Source organism: Thalassophryne amazonica, chromosome 9 (assembly GCF_902500255.1).
Source record: "Thalassophryne amazonica chromosome 9, fThaAma1.1, whole genome shotgun sequence".
Taxonomy (NCBI): Eukaryota; Metazoa; Chordata; class Actinopteri; order Batrachoidiformes; family Batrachoididae; genus Thalassophryne; species Thalassophryne amazonica.
The window spans coordinates 23,502,453-23,516,362 of NC_047111.1; the positions used below are offsets into that span (position 1 = coordinate 23,502,453).

Below are 13,910 nucleotides of genomic sequence, written 5' to 3' on the forward strand. Positions count from 1 at the left end.
AATTTTTTCCTCAGAATTGAGTGATTCCATATTTTTTTTCCTCTGCTTGGTCTAAAAAAGTAACCGTTACTGACTGCCACAATCTTTTTTTCTTGATTTCTTATAGTGTTTCTTAAAGCCAGAAAGTTGCCATTTGAAATGACTTTAGTTTTGTGTCATGTCTGTGATCTTCTTTTTTTCTACAAAATTAAACAACTGAATGAACATCCTCTGAGGCCGGTGCTTCCATAATTTTTGTCAGGGGTTGTATTTACTTCAGTTACTTTCCTCATGGTCAGTTTTGCCATTTAATCAGATAAATAATGATTTTATTTTATTATTGTAAGTATTGACAGAGTGTTCTAGATTGGCGTGTTGTGCATAATTCTTTTTTCCAACCTTTTTGCCATTACAAAAGATTTTCCCATATTTTTTAAAGTTTTCTTGTAAGACTAACCCCACTGTAAGATAATTTTTAGTCAGAAACAGCTCATTTTAACTTCTGTAGCATATGCCAAAGAAGTCCATTCCTGACCTTGTCTTTGCTCTGACATAAACACACACAGAAGAGCCACTCTGCACCTTGTGACATGCCCACATTGCCGCTCTACTCTCTGTAGCGCCCATAGAGCTGCTCTGGATTCTGTGACTTGCCCAGACTCTGCTCTGTGTGACACGCGCAGAGCTGCTCTGCTCTGTGACAAGCCTACAAAGCTGCTCTGCTCTCTGTGATACGCCCAGAGAGCTGCTCTTGATTCTGTGAGGCACCCACAGAGCCACTCTGCTTTCTGTGACACACCCACAGAGCTCCTCTGCTGTGATATGCCCAGAGAGCTGCTCTTGATTCTATGAGGCACCCAGAGCCACTCTGCTTTCTGTGACACACCCACAGAGCTGCTCTGCTCTCTGACATGCCACCAGAGCTGCTCTGCTCTGTGACACGCCAACAGAGCTGCTCTTGATTCTGTGATGCACCCACAGAGCTGCTCTGCTCTCTGTGACATGCCCACAGAGCCACTCTGCTTTCCGTGACACGCCCACAGAGCTGCTCTGCTCTCTGACATGCCACCAGAGCTGCTCTGCGACACGCCAACAGAGCTGCTCTTGATTCTGTAATGCACCCACAGAGCTGCTCTGCTCTCTGTGACACGCCCACAGAGCCACTCTTTCTGTGACACGCCCACAGAGCTGCTCTGCTCTGTGACACACCACCAGAGCTGCTGTGTGACACGCCGCCAGAGCTGCTCTTGATTCTGAGGCACCCACAGAGCTGCTCTGCTTTCTGTGACACGCCCACAAAGCCACTCTGCTCTCTGTGACATGCCCACACAGTCTGTGAGGGAGTAGTTTTATGTTGCTTCTGTTGAAGCAACATAAAACAACGTTGAACAAACGGCGACAAAGCAGATTATTTTTTTGATGCAACACTGGAGATATTTTTGGCTACAAACTTTAAAATCTGTTTTTAAAACACCTGTTGGCCCCTATAAATAATCAAATTACACTTCATGGTATTTCATTAAAAAAAAAAAGTCCAAATCATTATGGACCAAATTGTTATGTTCATTTCAGTTTAGTGGTTGGCCACTAGGGGTTGAGATATGTAAATAACATGTACATTATGTCCTGAAAGTTTCTGCTGACGTAAGAGCTGATATTTTCATCAGTAAAAATGTTTTGCTATTTGTTGCTGTAGATGAGCAAAAAATTAAAAGAAGAGGAAAACAACAACTCCAGTGGGGCACTGAAAAAAGCTTTCGGTCTAAGTTTATTTAGTGTTTGCTGATTGCAGTCAGAAAGTATCCGCAGTCCCTCAATGGAGACCAGGAAGATGAATTCTAAAGGCTATAAAATATGATTTTTGTATTTGTCAAATGCATCACATCACCGTGGAAATGAGTTTTACATTAACTTCGGGACCTACTGTACCCAACAGGCTGAGATAGGTGTTTATCAAACTTTTTGTGCAGACTGTGAAATGTCACTTCCTGTTGGCAAATCAGAACAGCTAATCCCGTCTGCAGGGTTGTGTGGAGATATGACCATGAGTTTTAGAACATATCCCTATGAAACAATTAGAATGTAATGAATAACTTAGATTTAGTAAAATTATGTGCGTACTCACTCAACCAGCTCCCTTGCAGCCTTTTTTAAATAGATAAATTCATGCAAAATCCTTTCTAAGGGGTTGTGTGTAAGTATGACTGTGATTTGAATTTTAGAATATAATCACTATGGAACAATCAAATTATCTGCTTGCATCTGAAATTTAGCACATTTTCGTGCAGAAATCACTCACTGACAAACCAAACCTACTCCTAATCCATCATCAATCCAGCATCGTCTATCCATCCAGCAGGTGGCAGACATGCCTATGGGATATTGAATAGGCAAAGCCAAGTTGCGTTTTTATACGAAATGCAACTTGACACAAGTCACACAAACAACTAAATTTTTTTTTTTTTTTTAATATTTGTATGCAGCTGTTCTTGTTGGACGATGGATTCAGGGAAACCATGTTATGTAGCTATGCTTTGTATGTCAACACTAATTAAAATAAATAACAGCTGGCTATGCCCCGAGAATGACCATCAAGCAGTAAACACCAACTCTTTGTTGCCCTCATTTGTAGCCAATCTGATCATATAAACTAGTATGTTTTATTTAAAACAAAATAAACTTTTCAGCAACAGTGTCAAGGTCAATCACTTGTCACCACCTTTTTTTATGCAGAAGAGTTGCAGGGGGTGTGAATAATTTACTTATTTTCCTCAATATTTAACTTGAACATTTATATTTATTCAATATATTTAGCAGTTTACATTTATATTTAATTTGTTTAAATCTGCTATGTGCTAAATAATAAAAAAGATGAAAAATATACCTCTGACTTTACAAACAGCATGCTGTATTTTTAGGTTTGCCTTTAGATTTGCTCCACTCCACTCTTATTTTGTTATTAGTTTTGTGTGTGTATGTGTTCAGCTGGCTTAATGTAATTCTTTTTGAAACTAAAGAAGCTTTTTGCTTCTAATCCTTCAGATGGATTAGTCAAAAGACCTCAGCATCCACTTTCCCGTTTCAAGCTTCGATGCAGAAAACACACTGTGCCTTGCTCAAAGGCACTACAGCAGAGATTGAGCTTATTAAAAATGTTTTTTTTTTTTTTTTTTCTCTGAATTTCTATGCCACTTCTCATTCATGGTTTTATTAACCTCTTTCCTGGAGTGTGTCCGCTCTTAGCCAGGTTTTGTACTAAAACCTTGTTCATAAAACAAAAACAAATTAAACATTATTTAAAATAGGGTAAAAATCCCTATTTTAAATAATGTTCCATGGGACTCTAACCTATAGTGGGTGAAACATCACACTCCTCTGGTCAGCGGTATTAGGTCAGCTCATCTATTCTTCCAGATTCTCACCACATGACATCCTTAATTTGTAGACTTTTTTTTTTGTTCTGTCCAAAGCTGATGGAACTGACCTACACACTTTATGTATGCTGTAATTTTGTGTGCATCTGGATTATTTTCTTTGTGTAAACATATGTTTAAATGTAGGTTCACTCTGAACAATGCATGAAGGCAAACCACTAGTCATGGCCATGTCGGATGATTTACAGAGTTTCTGGTTGTTTACCAGAAATGATGAAGATGACCATTGACTTTGCATACACAAACTGGTGAATGATGAAAATGTAGACAGACTTTTCAAGGCAGCAAATCTGTTTGGTGTAATGGGGATAGTTAATGCCTGCATCAATTCCACATAAAATCAACTGCAGCCACAAAACTGCATCAAGCTCTGGCAGTTGGCTTAAACATAAAACTACAGAAGACTTGGAAATAAAGCTTACCTAAGATACAGATGCATGACAAATTCAGCAGATCTTTAACAGCACAGTGGAACACCAATCACAGCGTCAGTCAGGATTCACCTGCCGGTTGTCAATCAGCAAGTAGTCTCTCCAACTCATCCTGGGTTGGATGACGACTGCACTTGTAGCGGAGCAGATAAGTATGACATTTGGCCAGAATTGTTCACTTGGTCATACAAGCATCAGATTTGGCATGAATGTTTTTCATAAATCAGTGTCTGAGTAAAAGTGCTGGCCACTTGAAAAATCCATTATGGAGGCCAGGTAGAGGTCAGTGAAGATTTGCACAGGGGTCAAAATTTAAAAATGGTCCAATCATATTGAAAGTATAACACATTATTTGTCTGATCATAAATATTCCAAAAAGTATACGAGGTCTGTTAGAAAAGTATTGTACCTTTTTATTTTTTTCAAAAACTATATGGATTTGATTCATAGTTTTTACGTCAGCCAAGCTTGAACCTTCGTGCGCATGCTTGAGTTTTTCCACGCCTGTCGGTTGCGTCATTTGCCTGTGGGCAGGCTTTGAGTGAGCACTGCTCCACCCCTCTTGTCGTCGTTTCATTGTGAGGAAATGGCGGAATGATTTGGGCTTTTTTTCCATCAGAATTTTTTCAGAAACTGTTAGACAGGCAGCTGGAAACCATTCTAAAAATTTACCTGGCTTTCAGTGAAAATTTTACGGGCTTCACAGAGAATGAGGAGTGTTACTACAGTTTTAAGGACGACCCACAATGGGGCACGGCGCGCCGCGCTCCGAGCCGCCATTGAGAGGCAGAAACCACCAGATCATTTCTAAACGGATCGCTGTGTGGAGCCGGGACCATCGTGTGCAATTTCTCTGGTTATCACAAGAGCTGGACATTAGCCATTTTCCGGCAGATTTCACTTTTAACAAGAGATTTTGTCATGAAAAGCCGCGCGGAGGCTTCGCGCGTCACGACCGATTCGCTGATGAAGCGAGACAAAGGAACACCTCCGTTTCAGAGTGTTAAAGGACAAGTTGGGACATGCCTTTCTCGGCTTTCAGTGCTTACCAGTCGAGTGAGTTAAGAGAAATTGTGGAGAGCTGGACTTGTCCCAACTTGTCCTCTAACACTCCGAAACGGAGGTGTTGCTTTGTCTCGCTTCATCAGCGAATCGGTCGTGACGCGCAAAGCCTCCGTGCGGCTTTCCATGACAAAATCTCGTTAAAAGTGAAATCTGCTGGAAAATGGCTGATGTCCAGCTCTTGTGATAACCAGAGAAATTGCACACTATGGTCCCGGCTCCACACAGCGATCCGTTTAGAAATGATCTGGTGGTTTCTGCCTCTCTATGGTGGCTCGGAGCGCGATGCGCTGTGCGCCATTGTGGGTCGTCCTTAAAGCTGTAGTAACACTCCTTATTCTCTGTGAAGCCCGTAAAATTTCACCAAAGCCAGATAAATTTTTCAAATGGTTTCCAGCTGCCAGTCTCTTAACAGTTTCTGAAAAATTCTGATGGGAAAAAAAGCCCAAATCATTCCATCATTTCCTCGCAATGAAACGACGACGAGAGGGGTGGAGCAGTGCTCACTCAAAGCCTGCCCACAGGCGAATGACGCAACCGACAGGCGTGGAAAACTCACGCATGCGCACGAAGGTTCAAGCTTGGCTGACGTAAAAACATATGAATCAAATCTATATAGTTTTTGAAAAAAATAAAAAGGTACTATACTTTTCTAACAGACCTCGTAGTTTGGACTATCTATGATTGAATGCTATGGAGTTATGAGGTAAAAAACAGCAAGAATGGTGACAAAGGTCAGTTTCAGTTTGTACAGGGGTCAAAAGTGTAACCTGTTCCAACTTTTGTAAAATGTGATGCAAATTATTGGTTGAGTTAATAAGGGTTTTAAAAAGGAATAGTTTGCACCATGTGTCATGCTTAGTCGTCATGTTACAGGGTAACATACGTCATATGCCATAGAATCCAATGTACGTCAACATTGTTTGACATTTACTCTGCAAACCAAGCATTCAACACAGTCAAAACTCTTCCATTTATTAATCCTATTAGTTCAAGCAATATTTTGCACCACTTTCTACCAAAATTGGTAGCAACTTTAACTTTTGACTCCTGTGCAAACTGAAACTGACCTTTCTTACCATTCTTGCTGTTTTTAACCCGTAACTCCATAACATTCAGTTCATAGATAGTCCAAACTATACCTTTTTGGAATCTTTGTGATCAGACACATAATTTGGTATAGCTTTCAATATGATTGGAGCATTTTTAAATTTTGACCCTGTGTATCCTTCATTGACCCCTACCTGGCCGTCATACTGGATGTCACGTGGCCAGCACTTTCACAAACACTGATTTATGAAGAACCTTTCATGCCAAATCTGGTGCTTGTATCGCCATGTGAAGGATTGTTTCAGTTATCTGCTGCACTATTGATGTGTTGCTGGCAGGTAATCACTGCTCTCCACTGAGGTCATTACAAGTCAATTACCGATCAGGGACTCTGTCTCATTTTGCAAGAGAGACCTCATCAGCAGTCGACTTTCTTGCCTGTTCAGTGGCAACATGAAGCCCCTGTGCCGTTAGCCCGTGATGCCATTTGTGTTTTCAATCAACACTGCGGTGATATAAATCACTTTTGTCTCAAGTGAAAAGATGAACCTCAAAACATAAAAAAAAAACCTCTGGTAGAAAAATCCCAGCTTTCCCTTTAACTGCTCCATTTTAAGAAAATATCACCTGGTTGTTTTTAGCTGGGTGGTGGCCAAGTGGTTAATGCACTTGCTTTCAGTGTGGAAGGTTCCCGTTTCACTGCCACATTTCATCGGGACGGGCACCCCGCGTAAACTTGTGCCAATTCAACATGCGGATCCACCTCAGATTTGCTGTGGCGACCCGAGTGGAAACAAGGGAGCAGCCGACGGGACTTACTAACTGCTCTTCTGTGATTTTATTTGCAATAAAAGGGTCCAACAAATTATAAGACCTTTTATTTTATTCCAATAATTTCAAGTCGTTAATAACTCATAACATCAAAAGTTGAACAGTCAAGGTTTTTTGTGTTAACATACTGTTTCCTGAATTCCTTACGAACCAAAGATGTATAAATAACTTGAACGTCCCTTTCAGTCACCAGTTATGACAACGTGCAACCCTGAACTTCGAGGCTATGAACAATCTTGCGCCGCTCCAGTTAGACTTCGTTGAGGAGTTTGACCACTGCCCCTCATTTCTAAATCGCACGCTTTAACAGCCTCCTGGGCGGTCCTCAGCTCTGATGGCAGGCCGGGCCCTGACGGACACACACATCAGTACGTCTCCTACGCCGGTCATAGTTACCAACACAGCGGTGAACCTGGCCACGGATCCAGGCGGGGCAGTTCCTGTTCCGTTTAGACAAGAAGCAGAGACAGGCCATCTCTGTAATCACTTTGTATCAAAGATGTTGGCAAACATCTAAGATTTTAGGAACAAGATTGTGTAAATTTTTAATAACTGAAAATGTGGTATAACAGACTGATTTACAGTGAGACAAAATGCTACTTTGGCTAATCTGTTATCAAAATGTGTTAACTTTTGCATATTTCAAAATTAGTGCAAGTAATAACACCCTAATCTAGTTGCGTTAGCGTATCATGTTATTGGTGGTAACAGAATTTTAGTGGCGGCGTCTGTTTGCCTGGATCTTCATCCAAATCTGGTACGTCGGTGTGCCCCAAACTTATTTTTTGTGAGGTCTCCTCTCTGGATCACATATGGAAGCATGTGCTGCTGCTCTGTCTCGTGGCATCCAACACTCGACAGAACCATCTTGGGTCCTGGATGCCTGCCAACACTGACAACCGGTCCAACCTCACCTGGTGAAAGTAACCATCTATATGTTGAAGAAACATGAGCATCTCCTTGACCTTCTCCAAGAGTTGGGTCGTCAGCACTAAGCATCTATGTGCATAAAGTAACCGTTAGTTTGACACAAAGTTATTCCAGTGGGATCCTACGAAGAGAACCGGTACCAACACATCCAGTTGTCACCTTTGGTCCCTGGTTAGTGTCCAAATCTGACAACCACACAGTAAGGACAGACAGGAAGCACCGTGTTGCAATGTGATGCTGTACCAAAATCTGTCCATTTTCTACTTCAGATATAGTTTGTCTATAAATATTGCAAGCTGTGGCCAACTTCATAAATATCCCGATTCGCTGCTTGGAAATTTTGTTGAATTTTCATTTCCTTCTGCTATAGTCCGTGTCCACCTGCAATGGTTTGTTCTCCTCAAAATAAAGGACCAACCCGATCCTGCAAATATATAAACTACACATCTTGACAGTCCGAAGAATGTTAGTATGTCAGCATAGTTATGTCAAATTTAGTAACTGGACACTGTAAATATAGTGGGGGTTTTTTTCCCACATTTTTCATAGAAGATGCACTGTACAGCCTCCTTCCCGTCTCTCATGAGGAAGCTCTTGGATCCGTGGGGACCCAACGTGACTGCAGAGTCTAGAGTAGCTGAGGAAAAGTCTCGGCCTGTTAGACTGAATGTGTTTCAATATCATAAAGTAAACCTCTGAGACTGCTAATCAGCTCACCAAAGATCTCAAACGATATGGGACTTTGTCTTTAATTGGCTCCAGTGTCTCATGCCATCAATAACTGCAGTCAAGATTCTCAGAGAGTTTTCAACAGCCGCTTTCTGGAAATTTTGGACTGTGTCTGCTGAGAAGAGGGGGGAAAAAAATCAAATGCTGCACTGATCACTAACTGTTATAGAACATTTATAACAATTCCTACATAGTGTTCAGTGTTTCTAAGGGGATAATTTACCTGAGGTGAGTCTGGGGTGCAGTCTGAGTGTGATTTGTTCTTTTCTTTCCCTGACGGGGGGAGTTTGTGGCTCAAAGCTGTTGGTAAATTTCCAGGAGTTTTTGTGGAGCTGTGCAGGAGCAGGAGGCCTGCTGGATGTGGCTTAGGAGGGCTCACAGGTTTCCACTGCTGAGAATACTGATGCGTGGGATTGGTGTCTGTAAGGGGGACAGCTGCCCCTGTCAGAGAACTCTATGTCAGGTGTTCTCTTGCTCCGCACACTGTCACTGCTGCATGGAACTTCATAGATGTTCTGGTTGGACCAGGAAACCTGTGGTCCCACTTTCAAACTAAAAGTTAAAATAAAGAGAGAAAGAACTTTATTAATCCCTTGGGATGACTCCCTCTGGGAAATTGAGGTAAATGTTCCATGCTTACATTTTGGAACCAAAAATCTAAAGTCAGTCAAGTAATGCCAATGCTAGTTGTGTGTTAGACATTTTAAAATTTATAGATGATGTGTGAATTTCTTGGTGGGTTTATCATGTTGGCCTCTTGAACTTTGTCTTCTGCTGCTACTCTGTGTGTTTGGAACAACTACATCAAAATAAAAGGATGAGTCAAACAGGGTTGCTGTTGGATAACTTTAGTCTTCTTCTTATGTAAATGCACCCTGGGCCCAGTGCTTATCCCCAGATTCCATAGAAGGTATATTTGAAGATTCCAAAAAAAAGAAAGTTGACTAATGTATCAAATCACTGACTGGTGATACTAACAATCAGGGGTTCATTAACCATACCTTGTGTTCCCAGCTTTGTATGGATGTGGTACCGGTGCATAAGCTCTCACTGTTGGAGCAGGTCCAGGAGCAGGTCTGTCCGCTGCTGTAGTGTTGTGGCTGATAAAACTGTGGGTTACTTTGTGGGCCCCACTGGTGGATTTTGAGGATCACAACTACCACAGGGTTTGGTGCCATCCATAGGTACCTGGACAAAACAAAAACATTCACAGAAAGAAACGTTATTTACTGTATTTTTCAGCAGTGTCCTTTCCAAGATGGTTTTAATAACCCTAACTAACTACAGTGGAGAAGAACCTCAATCTAACATGATTAAAAAAATAACCTGCCTTAAATCATTTGATTATGGGTGATGGTCTATTACAATCAAGATTAGAATAGGGGGGTGTCAGAGAACTGTAAAAGATTTACAAGAGAAAGATGTTTCTACCCTTGATAGTCATGCACGCTCATGAATCTATGTATTCTTTGTGTTATTGGTGAATGATGACTCAATTAGAGCCTTAGAAAAGCTGACTGAATACTTTAACCCGATGTATTGCTATATGATGCTGAGCCGTCCCCCTAGCATGTATTCACTGTGGGAGAAGAATTCATTCCTCGGAGGGGTATAGATGTCAATGGAAGTCTGTTTTTATTCCTTGATTGAAGATTGGCCACAGAAAGGCAGCCTGGTGATGGCAAGAAGAGGAAACACATGACTGTTCTACCATCAGTCTCTAAAGATTTAACTGTGTTGACTGATCGGCCCAAAGCAGTCAAGTTACAAATGAATCTACAATTTTACCAAGATATCAAAGCTGTGCACAGAGCCATTTCTATTAAGTATCACTCACTAGGTGGAGTAACTCTGAGGTAACAGCAAATGTCAAGCAACTAAACAGTCTCCAGCAAATTGTGTGGTTTATCCTTTCAATATGCCCGGTGGCCATGCCAAGAGTCCAAGAATTAGTGTCATATCCCTGCCACCAGCAGATGGTACTTCTGACTGTCATTGTGGAATGTGGCACTGGTCAAACCTTGACCACTTGGCCCAGCCACGTGGCACTCAGGTTCCCTAGTCTCGGCAATGATGCCGCAGACAGAAAAAGAGCTGAATCATTCAGACACAATTAACAGCACGTAGAGCGTTAGTTTTGTTAGCAATAAATCAACAGAGAAATCAGAGAGACTACTAATGTGGTCACCTGCAGCTAACCCTTTGCTTCAACAACAAAACCAAAATATTTTGATATAATGAGACCTGCTCCATTTTTAATAACACAATTTTAGAGGAGAGTAAAACTGATTCTACACAATCCATGGATGTTAGCCATATGAAAGGGAAAATATGAGTCTTTTATCTGGAATTGAATGACTCCACAGAATCCGCCTTTTTTTAAGGCACATCGTTCCATAAAACAGGTGCACGATAGAACACTTGGTAGCCTGCTGACTCTTTTAACCTCAGGAACACATAATAATCCTGTATCCTGAGAACGCAGAGCTCAGGCTGGTACGTAAAGCTTAATTCAATAGGGAGGCGCTAGTTTGTGAATAATTTAATCAGTTAGCAAAAAACCTTAAAAACAGACATCACAGGAAGCCCTTGAAGCAAGGCCAAGATCGACGTAATGTGGTCGAACTTTCTGCTTCTAGTTAAGGTTCTAGCAGCGGCGTTTTGAACCAGTTGGAGACCTCTAATTGGTCTGCAGTAAACCAGAGAATGGGACGTTACAATAGTCTAATCTAGAAAAGACAAAGGCATGAATCAGAGTCTCTGCATCAACCACAGACAGCACAAAACAAATCCTCACTGTATTACGAAGATGGCAGTGAAGTGAGGGTTTTCTCTGCTTCAACCTGCACACTTAACTGAGTAGCAGTTATTATTATTTTATATACCCATTTACTTACAAATCCTGAGTATTTTAAAGTTCAGGGTATTTCTGGATTTCATGTAATCTGGCATTTTTTTGTACACTGGCATTTAATTTTTACCCATTTTCTTGGGAAGCGATATCTTAGAGAAGTGAATCTTTAACAGACAGAGGCAAAAATTACATCAGTATTTACATGCAAAAGTGGAAAATTATTATAAATGCTCACTGACTGCTCAAGTACAACAAACCTCAACAAATGTGTCATAGATTCCCAAAACAAGTACCTTTTGCCCATATAGCTACTCTCATGACCAATTTATCACTTATGCAAATCATACTATTAAAATTTTAACTAATTTTATTTACCAAATTAAAAATTACTGCAACTTGTTTTCAGAAATGTGTAACATTCCTTTCATGTTCTAGAAGTAATTAGAAATTGTATTAATTTGGCAAATATTTACAACAAAACTGCATTTGAATGATCATAATTTAAAATAATATAATGTATATAATGCATAAGTACACAGAAAAAGACTTAACTGAAAAATATGTAAACTACAAAATGCTAAATAACTATACAAACCTGCTGTTGGCCTTGGTGGTTGGTTTTCCTGCCTCCTCATTTTGGTTCTTCTGAGTATTTCCTTCAACTAGCATCTGATATTTGTGAAGAAAGAGATGAAAGCTTTTAGAAATGATTTCCCACTTAGCAGGGGGTCACTTAGCTTAGCTCTGCCCACATAAAGTAAAATTAATTTACACTTTTCACAACACACTGTGTGCTCCTTTCTTGCCTTATACTTTAGCAAGCTGTCAAACAACTATTGGCTAGTTGTAAGTATAAGTATTTAGCTACAGATTAAAAGTACAAGTATTTAGCTTCAGATTAGTTAGCATTGGCTAACAAATGACTAACCTGTGTTCAGCTTGTTTTTGTCTTGTCTTTTTCCAATTCAACATTTTTACTTACATTTATCTTCATGCTCTGTTATAACTACATTATTTTTTCTTTATGTTAACAAAGGTAAGCAGCAACAAAATGTACAACGCCAAACTTTTTACAAAGCTAACGTTAGCATGAGCTAATCGGCGATTTTTAGCGCCAAAAACCGACTGACAGACGCTGCAAAATTTCTAAGCGTTTCACACGTCATTAGAACGCTTTTTTCGAGGTAAAATAAATAAAACATGAAAAAATGAAATCAAAGGATCCATGTTCCACTGGCCCCTTCTAAAAACATGCAACTACTTTCTTATTTTGCTGGTACTGGAATGTTCAATTATGCTGCACAACAAGCAAAGGCCAGAATTACAAACTCTTAATATTAAAATACTACTTTTTACTTTGTTGCTTGAACATTTTGGGAATCAAAGTTTACAATTAAAAAAATACATGGCAGCGAATGCAACAGGCACGGTAGCTTAGTCAGGATAGTCCATTCTAATGAAGCATGTAAGACGCTATTAAAGAATAAACAACCATCTAATGCTGTCTAAATACATCAAAGCCTGTATGCTTCTTAAGACTCTGACCTGAAGGGGAAACAAATGGCTGGCTGACCACATGAGAAGAAAGAGTGCAGTGTTGTGGTTTAAAATGTGCCACGTACATGATTCACAGGGAAAGCTATTTTTTAGATGATTGGGCAGCTCATTTCCAGTGTAATGATGTAGGAACAAGACTCTCTTAGCCAAGATGCAAGTGTTAAATAGAGCCTTAAGCTATGACCCAATCTACCCTAAAGTGGTAAACTTTCAAACTGATTCTCCCGAGTTCTAATCGTTTTCCGTTCTAAGAACATGTCAACTCTGTGAAAGTTATTTACATCTAGAGGATCTGCCTTAATGATTTAAATCAGTTTTAAAATGGACTTTTTGCACTTTTCCCAGCTGGAGCAGACACTCTGGACACCTTCATAATGATGCCTCACAGTCACACACACCGATGTCAGCAGGCTGCCGTCCCCCACATGTTCCCAGTGCAAAGAATTGCAATAGACTCCATCAAGTCCATCCATTGTTTTCTGTTACAATAAAACTGCCACAAGCAGTCTGTCCATGGCCAATGCTGGTGGTGTCCACTGTGTTAGCCTGACTGCAATAGATCCTGCACATAGGAATCAAATTGTGGAAGTAAATTGTCAATGTTATAGTTGAGGATATAGACACTGCTCATAGGGTTTTAAAAAAGCAATAAGACTATAACCAACCATACATTTAAAAAAGCTGGAATTAGAGTTTGGACTTTTACATTAAAATATTATTTAAATAAATGATTATTAATTTAGTGGGCAGATTCTTCTGTTGATTTTCTAATCAGTTAATTGCACATCAGCGACACAGTGATGAGCAATTAGCTAACACACCCACGTGTTTGCAATTATATGGTTGGATACAAAAACCATGCGCAAAGTGATGTGTAAAATGGCACTAACAATGGCTGCGTTAGCATCAAAGGACCTTGCAAATGGTGCAATCCGACATGAGCGTGTATTCAGGGAAAGTGAGGATTTTCTTCCAAATGACGATAATTGGCTCACAATGTTAAGGTTTGATTGCAGAGTTCAATTGCAACCCAAAAATGCAGGCAACGTGGAC

The 13,910-nt window shown here is 40.3% G+C and overlaps 1 pseudogene; it reads right to left on the minus strand.

Moving 5' to 3' along the window:
- Window positions 1–7,011: 7,011 nt before the first annotated feature.
- On the minus strand, window positions 7,012–12,270 carry LOC117517907 (annotated as a pseudogene).
- Window positions 12,271–13,910: the final 1,640 nt, after the last annotated feature.